Source organism: Bombina bombina, chromosome 3 (genome assembly GCF_027579735.1).
Source record: "Bombina bombina isolate aBomBom1 chromosome 3, aBomBom1.pri, whole genome shotgun sequence".
Lineage (NCBI taxonomy): Eukaryota > Metazoa > Chordata > Amphibia > Anura > Bombinatoridae > Bombina > Bombina bombina.
The window spans coordinates 268,924,035-268,937,028 of NC_069501.1; positions in this window are offsets into that span (position 1 = coordinate 268,924,035).

Here is a 12,994-nt window from a genome sequence, read left to right on the forward strand (position 1 = left end):
GGAAGTTTGGGTGAGAACTCGTTTGCATTTTATCTTGTCTGCCTGGTTTCAGACGCATTGCAAATGAATATTGCTGATTGCATTTTGCATATTAACTGTGTTTGGAGGAGTAAAGCTCATGTTTGGAAAGCCCATGTTTGGAAAGCCGTGTAATTGAATTTATAGTGCTTGCCTTTACCTCACATGTTTGTTTACTATATATACCTCTGACATTAGATATTTTTGACCCGTGGTATTGAAGTATATTTTTAAGTGGTCAATTGGGTGTAGCTCCACTCTCTAAACCTACTTTATCACTGGGGTACTACTGGTGGTACCAGGAGCTAGCCTACCGTTTAATTGTGCAATAATGGAGGGAACGCAGCATGTATCACAACAGTTTTTTTTCCACTAAGACCGGATACGGCACGTTATAATAACAATATTGACTGTGACCTGATATTCTCAGAAGATAAAGGTGCTTTGACTCTGGGGATATTATTTGACCAAATGGAGATTCTTTTATTGAAAGAATTGAGAGCTCAATGGGATGTATGGACATTCAAAAGTTATATGAAAGCTGGTATGATACCAAGGGGATTAAGGGTATACAAATTCCCCACCTTTGAAATTGACATCAATGATAAGGACTTTATCAGCACATGGAATGACATTTTATCTGAATGTTCCTCTCATTTGATGCTTATGTTGGTCAAATATAGGTCACAAGATTTAACTAAAATTAGAAAAGAAATTGGGGAACTACAGGTTGAGTTAAATAAGAGATGTTTAGAGCCTAATTTTTATTGACTCTATCTTGCAACAATCAGTGGCACAGCGTAATCACAGATTATGGAGAACAAACATTTAAAATGTAGCACATTCCTCTAATACTTTACAGCAACCCTCTAATATTATAACATCAACTGATGCCCGACAAACAGACATTGAGCAGGTTTTTTCATTAGCTCAGGCCAAAACAGGAGACGGAACAAATCAGTCCAAAACCTTAAATCAGGAGAGATACCAGCTAAGGGGAAGTCACCCACAAAGCAAATACAAGTGAACAATGTAATTAATTTGTCCCGCACAATTTTGACTAAACAACAAGAATATGTATGTATTGGGTTTAGGTCTGGGATTTGCACCATCATCTGATTTCAATGTTTTCCAAACTATACTTGATGTCAACCGATTGGTAAGAAATCTTACTTTAAAAAAACATTTTGTCAATTCTAACACAATGCCGAATTGTCCCAATACTCAGACCAATTTTCCAATAACATCTAATCTCACACTCGACTCTTCTGAGTCTTGTGATGTTGTTTCATTACAGATGTTGGAGTCTGAGGCTGGAACAAATTCTGAGATTGTCAATCCCAAACCTAAATTCAAGAGTAAGTCTAATTTTTATCCATTACAGTCGAGAGGTTCTATAATAGAAACCTTTCATGCAAGAACAGAGACGGATCTAGTAGCCTTGAAAGAATTAATAAAACACAAGGGCACTAAGAAGAAATTTAATCTTACTAGGTCTCAGAGGGAGGCATTGGTATCATTAGAACAGAATACTACATTAGTAATACGTCCAGCCGATAAGGGCGGATCTGTTGTAGTAATGGACAGGCTAATGTATATTTCTGAGGCCTACAGACAATTGAATAATGTACATGATTATGTCAAACTTTCCAGTGATCCCACAAGTATGTTCAGGAGCGAGCTGATGGATTTGCTAGATGATGGGATACCTGAGGGTCATTTGTATCCACAAACAGTGGACTATTTATTGGTTGATTTTCCCAAAACCCCTTGGTTCCATCATTTACCAAAGGTTCATAAGTCCTTGACTAATGTCCAAGGCAGACCGATCATTAGTGGCATCGACTCACTCCTGGAACACACATCAGAATGGCTTGATGCCATTCTACCACCACTTGTTGTTTCACTTCATTCCTATATACGTGACATCAAACATCTTTTGAATATGGTACAGGACATTAAATGGGATAGAAAAAATATGTGGCTTGCCATAGATGCAGTGTCTTTGTATTCCTCCATACCGCATGATAGTGGTCGGGAAGCTTTGGAATTTTTTCATTCCCATTTTACCAACTATGATCCAGAGTTTCAGAAGTTTGTGGTGAGACTAGCTAGATTTCGTTTGACGCATAATTTTTTTCGTTTTGAGGGGGATTTCTTTCTCCAAAGATGTGGTACCGCCATGGGTGCCAAGTTTGCACCATCATATGCTAACTTATATCTTGGATGGTGGGAGATGGCACACATCTTTGGAGAGGGAAATCCCTTCAGAAACTATATTGGAATGTACAAATGTTTCATTGATGACTTTCTGTTTGTCTGGTGTGGACCAGAAAATGCTATTGTACAATTTGTAGGATATCTCAACGACAATGATGTGGATTTGCAGTTCACATTTGAATACAATTTGACTTCCATCAATTTCCTGGATGTGACCTTAATAGGCAACAATGATGTCACAATAGATTTGAGTGTGTACCGTAAGCTTATTTCGGGTAATACTCTTCTCCACGCCACCAGCAGCCACCCGGATCACGTGAGATATGCAGTGGCCAAGGGTCAGTTCACGAGACTGAAAACTGAAACGTAATTGTAGCAACCCTGCTGATTACAGGGTGGCTGCTGGTGATCTGGAGAGGAGATTGCGTGAAAGGAAATATTTGAAGAGAGACATAGAAAGGGCTAAAAAAGAGGTAAACGCCATTGACAGACATACTCTTATAGCCAAAAATAAACCTGAAACTAATCTTGCACAAACACAGGGGGTTTATTTCGTAACTGTGTACAGCTCTCAATATCCAGAAGTCTGTGCGATAGTTAAGAAACACTTTTCTATTTTGTCTGCAGACGATGGGCTTCAAGAAGTGGTCAAAAAGGGTTTGAAATGCTCATACTGCAAAAGCTGTACTCTAGGGTCTAGGTTAGCACCCACACAACTTAAGCCCTAGGGTAATTCTACTAGCTCATGGTTAAAACATCTGGGTATATCCAGATGTGGACATAAGAAGTGTAGGCCTTGTGAGTTTGTCCAAATTACTAATAATTTCAAATCCTATGTGACTGGAGAAACATTTGACATTCAATCATGTTTGAATTGTACATCTGAATGTGTGGTGTACCTGTTAGAGTGTGCCCTGTGCCATTTTCAATATGTGGGGCTCACAGGGAGAGACATTAACTCTAGGATTAGGGAGCACCTGTCCACACTCACATTAGGTAAAGCTGCCACACCACTGGTTCAACACTTTGCTAGAAAACACAACAGAAAGATAGATTCCTTGAAGTGCTGTGCTATGGAAAAAGTTAGACCGCCCAAGAGGGGTGGTGATCTTGACAAGTTATTGGCAAAGCGGGAGATGTACTGGATCTTCAGATTGGGAACACAAATTCCCAAGGGTCTCAATTCCAAGTATGACCTTATTAATTACTGGGAACGAGAACAAAAATAAAAATAAAAACCTTTTTTGGGTTATTAAAAATCTGTGGACCAGTACATCTCACACTTTTTATCTACTTGTTTAATCACTCATGTAGATGACTACACCGCTAGCCAATATTACTTATGTATGTTTTAAATGATATGTTGGGTATGACTCCGGAATTGCAATATATATTTTCATAAATGTTATTGATTATTACCAATGGAATATCATTATAGTTTAGCATATATTTTCATATTAGCGACTGTACAAGGTTATCTTCTGGTATCTTAACTTCAAAATTATACACTCTATTTTCATCTTGAACATATGTATTTGTTAATTCTAGGGAGATACTTATATAAATCATATAACATTTGAAAGTGTTAAATAAATGGTTACACTAATTTTCTATCATATTTTTATTATATTCTTGCATTTTTGTATTTTGACTTACTTTCCAGACTACCCATATATTTTCCCTATTTTCCCAATTTGGAGTTGGATATTATACTATTTACTATTTATTGACTCTAATTCCCTTGAAATGAATCAGGTATTTATATATTCTCTCATGAATTTTTTCGCTCAATGTTTGAATCCATAAACTATACAATTACTGTTCGCTTTAATATTTATACTATTTACAGTATTTAATCTTTGATAATATTTACATTTATCAACTTCAGTTCATTAGGTCTAACAATGTATCTTTTTGATATTGCATTTTATTACATGTCCCTTTTTTTGGATATATCTATGCATACAAGCTTTTGTAATACAGGGTACTTGTTAACTTGTGTTTAAAATCATGTTGGACCTTCATTTGTCATTCATCACTATGGCCACTGTTTAAATGCCTGTATGTGGATCATGCTTATATTTTCATTCTTTTTATTAGTTCATATATTTTGCTACGTTCATGTATCAAATTATTCACACTTTGTTCCCTGTAACAAATTTCCCTATAGCCGGCTGGTCCCACCTGAAGATACCGCACAACACACTGTTGGGGAAGTTTGGGTGAGAACTCGTTTGCATTTTATCTTGTCTGCCTGGTTTCAGACGCATTGCCAATGAATATTGCTGATTGCATTTTGCATATTAACTGTTAACTCTTTGGGAGGAGGAAAGCCCATGTTTGGAAAGTCCATGGCCTAGATTTAGAGTTCGGCGGTAGCCGTCAAAACCAGCGTTAGAGGCTCCTAACGCTGGTTTTGGCCGCCCGCTGGTATTTGGAGTCAGTGATTAAAGGGTCTAACGCTCACTTTACAGCCGCGACTTTTCAATACCGCAGATCCCCCTACGCCATTTGCGTAGCCTATCTTTTCAATGGGATCTTTCTAACGCTGGTATTTAGAGTCGTTTCTGCAGTGAGCGTTAGAGCTCTAACGACAAGATTCCAGCCGCCTGAAAAAAGCAGGAGTTAAGAGCTTTCTGGCTAACGCCGGTTCATAAAGCTCTTAACTACTGTACCCTAAACTACACTAACACCCATAAACTACCTATGTACCCCTAAACCGAGGTCCCCCCACATCGCCGCCACTCGATTAAAATTTTTAACCCCTAATCTGCCGACCGCCACCTACGTTATACTTATGTACCCCTAATCTGCTGCCCCTAACCCCGCCGACCCCTGTATTATATTTATTAACCCCTAACTTGCCCCACACAACGTCGCCGCAAGCTACTTAAAATAATTAACCCCTAATCTTCCGACCGCAAATCGCCGCCACCTACGTTATCCCTATGTACCCCTAATCTGCTGCCCTAACATCGCCGACCCCTATGTTATATTTATTAACCCCTAATCTGCCCCCCACAACGTCGCCGACACCTACCTACACTTATTAACCCCTAATCTGCCGAGCGGACTGCACCGCTACTATAATAAAGTTATTAACCCCTAATCCGCCTCACTAACCCTATCATAAATAGTATTAACCCCTAATCTGCCCTCCCTAACATCGCCGACACCTAACTTCAATTATTAACCCCTAATCTTCCGACCGGAGCTCACCGCTATTCTAATAAATTGATTAACCCCTAAAGCTAAGTCTAACCCTAACACTAACACCCCCCTAAGTTAAATATAATTTTTATCTAACGAAATAAATTAACTCTTATTAAATAAATGATTCCTATTTAAAGCTAAATACTTAACTGTAAAATACATCCTAATATAGCTACAATATAAATTACATTTATATTATAGCTATTTTAGGATTAATATTTATTTTACAGGTAACTTTGTATTTATTTTAACCAGGTACAATAGCTATTAAATAGTTAAGAACTATTTAATAGTTACCTAGTTAAAATAATTACAAATTTACCTGTAAAATAAATCCTAACCTAAGATATAATTAAACCTAACACTACCCTATCAATAAAATAATTAAATAAACTATCTACAATTACCTACAATTAACCTAACACTACACTATCAATAAATTAATTAAACACAATTGCTACAAATAAATACAATTAAATAAACTATCTAAAGTACAAAAAATAAAAAAGAACTAAGTTACAGAAAATAAAAAAATATTTACAAACATAAGAAAAATATTACAACAATTTTAAACTAATTACACCTACTCTAAGCCCCCTAATAAAATAACAAAGACCCCCAAAATAATAAATTCCCTACCCTATTCTAAATTTAAAAAGTTACAAGCTCTTTTACCTTACCAGCCCTGAACAGGGCCCTTTGCGGGGCATGCCCCAAGAATTTCAGCTCTTTTGCCTGTAAAAGAAAACATACAATACCCCCCCCCCAACATTACAACCCACCACCCACATACCCCTAATCTAACCCAAACCCCCCTTAAATAAACCTAACACTAAGCCCCTGATGATCTTCCTACCTTGTCTTCACCATGCCAGGTTCACCGATCCGTCCTGGCTCCAAGATCTTCATCCAACCCAAGCGGGGGCTAGACATCCACTGAAGAAGTCCAGAAGAGGGTCCAAAGTCTTCCTCCTATCCGGCAAGAAGAGGACATCCGGACCGGCAAACATCTTCTCCAAGCGGCATCTTCTATGTTCTTCCATCCGATGACGACCGGCTCCATCTTGAAGACCTCCAGCGCGGATCCATCCTCTTCTTCCGATGACTAGACGACGAATGACGGTTCCTTTAAGGGACGTCATCCAAGATGGCGTCCCTCGAATTCCGATTGGCTGATAGGATTCTATCAGCCAATCGGAATTAAGGTAGGAATTTTCTGATTGGCTGATGGAATCAGCCAATCAGAATCAAGTTCAATCCGATTGGCTGATCCAATCAGCCAATCAGATTGAGCTCGCATTCTATTGGCTGATCGGAACAGCCAATAGAATGCGAGCTCAATCTGATTGGCTGATTGGATCAGCCAATCGGATTGAACTTGATTCTGATTGGCTGATTCCATCAGCCAATCAGAAAATTCCTACCTTAATTCCGATTGGCTGATAGAATCCTATCAGCCAATCGGAATTCGAGGGACGCCATCTTGGATGACGTCCCTTAAAGGAACCGTCATTCGTCGTCTAGTCGTCGGAAGAAGAGGATGGATCCGCGCTGGAGGTCTTCAAGATGGAGCCGGTCGTCATCGGATGGAAGAACATAGAAGATGCCGCTTGGAGAAGATGTTTGCCGGTCCGGATGTCCTCTTCTTGCCGGATAGGAGGAAGACTTTGGACCCTCTTCTGGACTTCTTCAGTGGATGTCTAGCCCCCGCTTGGGTTGGATGAAGATCTTGGAGCCAGGACGGATCGGTGAACCTGGCATGGTGAAGACAAGGTAGGAAGATCATTAGGGGCTTAGTGTTAGGTTTATTTAAGGGGGGTTTGGGTTAGATTAGGGGTATGTGGGTGGTGGGTTGTAATGTTGGGGGGGGGGGTATGGTATGTTTTTTTTTTACAGGCAAAAGAGCTGAAATTCTTGGGGCATGCCCCGCAAAGGGCCCTGTTCAGGGCTGGTAAGGTAAAAGAGCTTGTAATATTTGTATTTTAGAATAGGGTAGGGAATTTTTTATTTTGGGGGTCTTTGTTATTTTATTAGGGGGCTTAGAGTAGGTGTAATTAGTTTAAAATTGTTGTAATATTTTTCTTATGTTTGTAAATATTTTTTTATTTTCTGTAACTTAGTTCTTTTTTATTTTTTGTACTTTAGATAGTTTATTTAATTGTATTTATTTGTAGCAATTGTGTTTAATTAATTTATTGATAGTGTAGTGTTAGGTTAATTGTAGGTAATTGTAGGTAGTTTATTTAATTATTTTATTGATAGGGTAGTGTTAGGTTTAATTATAACTTAGGTTAGGATTTATTTTACAGGTAAATTTGTAATTATTTTAACTAGGTAACTATTAAATAGTTCTTAACTATTTAATAGCTATTGTACCTGGTTAAAATAAATACAAAGTTACCTGTAAAATAAATATTAATCCTAAAATAGCTATAATATAAATGTAATTTATATTGTAGCTATATTAGGATTTATTTTACAGGTAAGTATTTAGCTTTAAATAGGAATCATTTATTTAATAAGAGTTAATTTATTTCGTTAGATAAAAATTATATTTAACTTAGGGGGGTGTTAGTGTTAGGGTTAGACTTAGCTTTAGGGGTTAATACATTTATTAGAATAGCGGTGAGCTCCGGTCGGCAGATTAGGGGTTAATAATTGAAGGTAGGTGTCGGCGATGTTAGGGAGGGCAGATTAGGGGTTAATACTATTTATTATAGGGTTAGTGAGGCGGATTAGGGGTTAATACATTTATTATAGTAGCGCTCAGGTCCGCTCGGCAGATTAGGGGTTAATAAGTGTAGGCAGGTGGAGGTGACGTTGTGGGGGGGAGATTAGGGGTTAATAAATATAACATAGAGGTCGGCGATGTTAGGGCAGCAGATTAGGGGTACATAGGGATAACGTAGGTGGCGGCGGTTTACGGAGCGGCAGATTAGGGGTTAAAAGTGTAATGCAGGGGTCAGCGATAGCGGGAGCGGCAGATTAGGGGTTAATAAGTGTAAGGTTAGGGGTGTTTAGACTCGGGGTACATGTTAGAGTGTTAGGTGCAGACGTAGGAAGTGTTTCCCCATAGGAAACAATGGGGCTGCGTTAGGAGCTGAACGCTGCTTTTTTGCAGGTGTTAGGTTTTTTTTCAGCTCAAACAGCCCCATTGTTTCCTATGGGAGAATCGTGCACGAGCACGTTTTTGAGGCCGGCCGCGTCCGTAAGCAACTCTGGTATCGAGAGTTGTATTTGCGGTAAAAATGCTCTACGCTCCTTTTTTGGAGCCTAACGCAGCATTTGTTTGAACTCTCGATACCAGAGTTAAATTTATGGTGCGGCCAGAAAAAAACCCGCGGAGCGTTAACAGCCCTTCTACCGCCGAACTCCAAATCTAGCCGCATGTTTGGAAAGCTGTGTAATTGAATTTATAGTGCTTGCCTTTACCTCACATGTTTGTTCACTATATATACCTCTGACATTAGATATTTTTGACCCGTGGTATTGAAGTATATTTTTAAGTGGTCAATTGGGTGTAGCTCCACTCTCTAAACCTACAGAAAATGTGCAGCCTAAAATTGATCAACTTGTTAATGGTGGCCATACTAATGGAACTCGAAAGCGTCAAGCGCCAAGAGTGGCTAAAGATGATGTAACCGCTAATGAAAAATGTAACAGGTGGCTTCTCAATTCTTCTTATAGCAGCAGTTTATCCTGCAACACTTTATATTTGTGTGCTGTATGTACTAATGATATTCATGATGTCCAAGATGCTGTAAGGTGTGAAGCATCGCATTTGAAATGGTTTCACCGAACCTGCACTGGGATGACTGAAACTGCTTATGCACTTCTAACCACTGAATCCTCTGCCATTTGGGTTTGTGACTCTTGCTTTTCCACAAAAGACATCCAGCTATTACGCACCAGTAAAAATATAAGTTGAGGTTGATGGATGTTTGACATTTAACCTATGTTTATTCTTATTTTATAAAGTAATAAGGTACTACAGAGTGTCCTAGCTATTTCTGCTTTATGTTGCAGCAGCAGTTCATGATTGGGTACACCTGTTAGAAATGCTCTTTGCTAGAATATATGAACAAACCTTTAGAGCGTTAATGCAAGTTTTATAAAATTAAGTCCTGTTTCCCTTATTGACAGCATCTCATATTTAACATTTAAAAATGAATTAGTCAGCTTGCTTTTCCTTTTATAATTTCTTTTGAATATTTTGAAATCCTTAGACCTAGTGTTGAAGCTTAACTTGTGCTATGTCATATCAAAATAATGGTCAAAGTTATCAACGTAAGAGCCCTCTGTAGTTTGAGGATCATTTTCAGTATGCAAATAGAATACATTGTTGTTCTAATGGATGTCTGCAGTCAGTACTAAGTTATTGTTCTTGAGTGTGTACTCCAACAGTTCTTGCATTAGTTTTGTTTTCACAATAAAGAGGCCAGGGCTTGAGAAACATAAAAATGAAACAAGCAAAACTATTGAGAAACCAGGTGTACTCTTTATACAGGGAGTTGTGTATCTCTAAGGATTTAAAAAACAAAATTACTTAGGCTATAGATACAAATTTTTAAAACCTTGGGTTTTAGGTTTTGTCTGGCATTGCATCATTTTGTGATGGCAAAAAATGTATAAGCTTAAACTATTTTTTTAATAAATGGGGGGGGGATTTCCAATAATTTTGAAATAAGTAACACAATCCTGTTTTATAAAATATTAGTATTTATGGGCTGAGATCATTTATAAAGTTTTAAGATGTGTATATTTTGCTTACCTATTGCACTATGTTTAACCCTCTAAATGTGAGTATTTCTTTTTAGACATGAACTGTTCTCAATATTTATAAAACTACATTTTTTAAATTCTAAATGATTATTCCTGTCTTTTTCACATAATAATGTTATGCACTGCAGCGCTGTTAAACAGTTTTGATTTCTCATAGAATTTTTGCAACATATGATTGATTGTAATAATTTGACTGCGAAAAATGTCTACTTTAAACACTGTGGTTATCTTGATCAGATCAAGACTCAGTAATGTTTCACAATAGTTGAGTAACACAAAAAAACTTACAAAGAATGAGAACCATCAAATAAATAAAAAAATAAAATAAAAAAAAAATAAAGAAATAAATAACAGAGATGGCTGACACTTGCTGGATTTTCAAGTGGTTTATTGCACAAACGGCTCTAATTAAAGGCTCACACACACATACAGTATAATATATATATATATATCAAATATATATATATATATCAAAATAACAAGAGTATTGCATTGAGCAATGATACTTTTTTATTGCTCAATGCAATACTCTTGTTATTTTGATATCTAAATCTCTGGACTAACACGGCTACTCCAATCAACTTTATATATATATATATATATATATATATATATATATATGTACATAGTAAAACAAAGAAGAAAGAATCCAGATATCAGAGTCAAAGGTGATTTATTCAAGCTAACAGGTAGAATACACATACTGTGTGGAAGGGCAGCTGTGGAAGATCTGATTTTGTTTTGTACTTTATCAGAGATCAAAGGTGTCCCCCAGAAAGATCCTTAAAAAGTAATGCTTGACAATTGTACAGTCATTGTAACAATTTGGTTAATCTATGAATAGGTCAATATCATATATTTTATTAATGCCCTTAGGGTATTTGGTTTGCAACATGAATATCCAAAATGCCTCTCTTCTAAGTAGTTTGGTTATTCTGTCTCCTCTTCTAATATCCTTCTTGATATATTCTATACCCACAAAAGTTAAGAGATTTCTGACACGCTCCCCATGTGAGCAAAAATGTTTGGCCACTGGGGTCTTGGGTATCTCTTCATCCAATGACAGCAAATGTTCCCAAGTCAGTAGTTATGAGTTTTACACTACAACGCTGTAGCATAAAACTCATAACTAAAGTTCTAAAAAGTACACTAACACCCATAAACTACCTATTAACCCCTAAACCGAAGCCCTCCCGCATTGCAAACACTATAATAAAAATATTAACCCCTAATCTGCTGCTCCGAACATCGCCGCCACTATAATAAACATATTAACCCCTAAACCACCGCACTCCTGCATCGCAAACACTAGTTAAATATGATTAACCCCTAATCTCCCGCCCCTAACATCGCTGCCCCCTACCTTAATTTGTTAACCCCTAATCTGCCGCCCCCAATGTCGCTGCCACTATACTAAATGTATTAACCCCTAAACCTAAGTCTAACCCTAACCCTAACACCCCCTAACTTAAATATAATTAAAATAAATCTAAAGAAAACTTACTATTAATAACTAAATGATTCCTATTTAAAACTAAATACTTACCTGTAAAATAAACCCTAAGATAGCTACAATATAACAAATTATTACATTGTATCTAGCTTAGGGTTTATTTTTATTTTACAGGCAAGTTTGTATTTATTTTAACTAGGTAGAATAGTTACACTAGCTAAAATAAATAAAATTGACCTGTAAAATAAAACCTAACCTGTCTTACACTAACATCTAACTTAACCCTACAATTAAATAAATTCCCTAAATTAAATACAATTAACTAAATTCAATACAATTAACTAAATTACAAAAAAAACCAAAACACTAAATTACAGAAAATAAAAAACAAATTACAAGAGCTTTAAACTAATTACACCTAATCTAATAGCCCTATCAAAATAAAAAAGCCCACCCAAAATAAAAAAAACCTAGCCTAAACTAAACTACCAATAGCCCTTAAAAGGGCCTTTTGCAGGGCATTGCCCCAAAGAAATCAGTTCTTTTACCTGTCATAAAAAATACAAACAACCACCCCAACAGTAAAACCCACCACCCACACAACCAACCCCCCAAATAAAAGCCTAACTAAAAAAACCTAAGCTCCCCATTGTCCTGAAAAGGGCATTTGGATGGGCATTGCCCTTAAAAGGGAATTTAGCTCTATTGCAGCCCGAACCCCTAATCTAAAAATAAAACCCACCCAATACACCCTTAAAAAATCCTAACACTAACCCCCAAAGATCCACTTACAGTTTTGAAGACATCCATCTTCAATGAAGCCGGGAGAAGTCTTCATCCAAGCGGTAAGAAGTCCTTAACGAAGCCGGGAGAAGTCTTCATCCAAGCCAGCAGAAGTGGTGCTCCAGACGGGCAGAAGTCTTCACCCAGACGGCATCTTCTATCTTCATACATCCTAGGCAGATCGGCTCCATCTTCAAGACTTCCGGTGTGGAGCATCCTCTTCAATCGACGGCTTCTTCTACAATGAAGTTTCTTTTAAATGACATCATTCAAGATGGTGTCCCTTAGATTCCGATTGGCTGATAGAATTCTATCAGCCAATCGGAATAAAGGTTGAAAAAATCCTATTGGCTGATGCAATCAGCCAATAGGATTGAAGCAGTGTTCCCTGCTTTTATTAAGATGGAAGTTGGGGGATTTCAGGTTGCAATGTTGCATACTCTTGACTTGTTAACTTGCTGTAACAAAAACCTAAATCCAGTAAGCTTTAGCTATAAACTGTTATCAGCTTAGGACAGTTTGCAT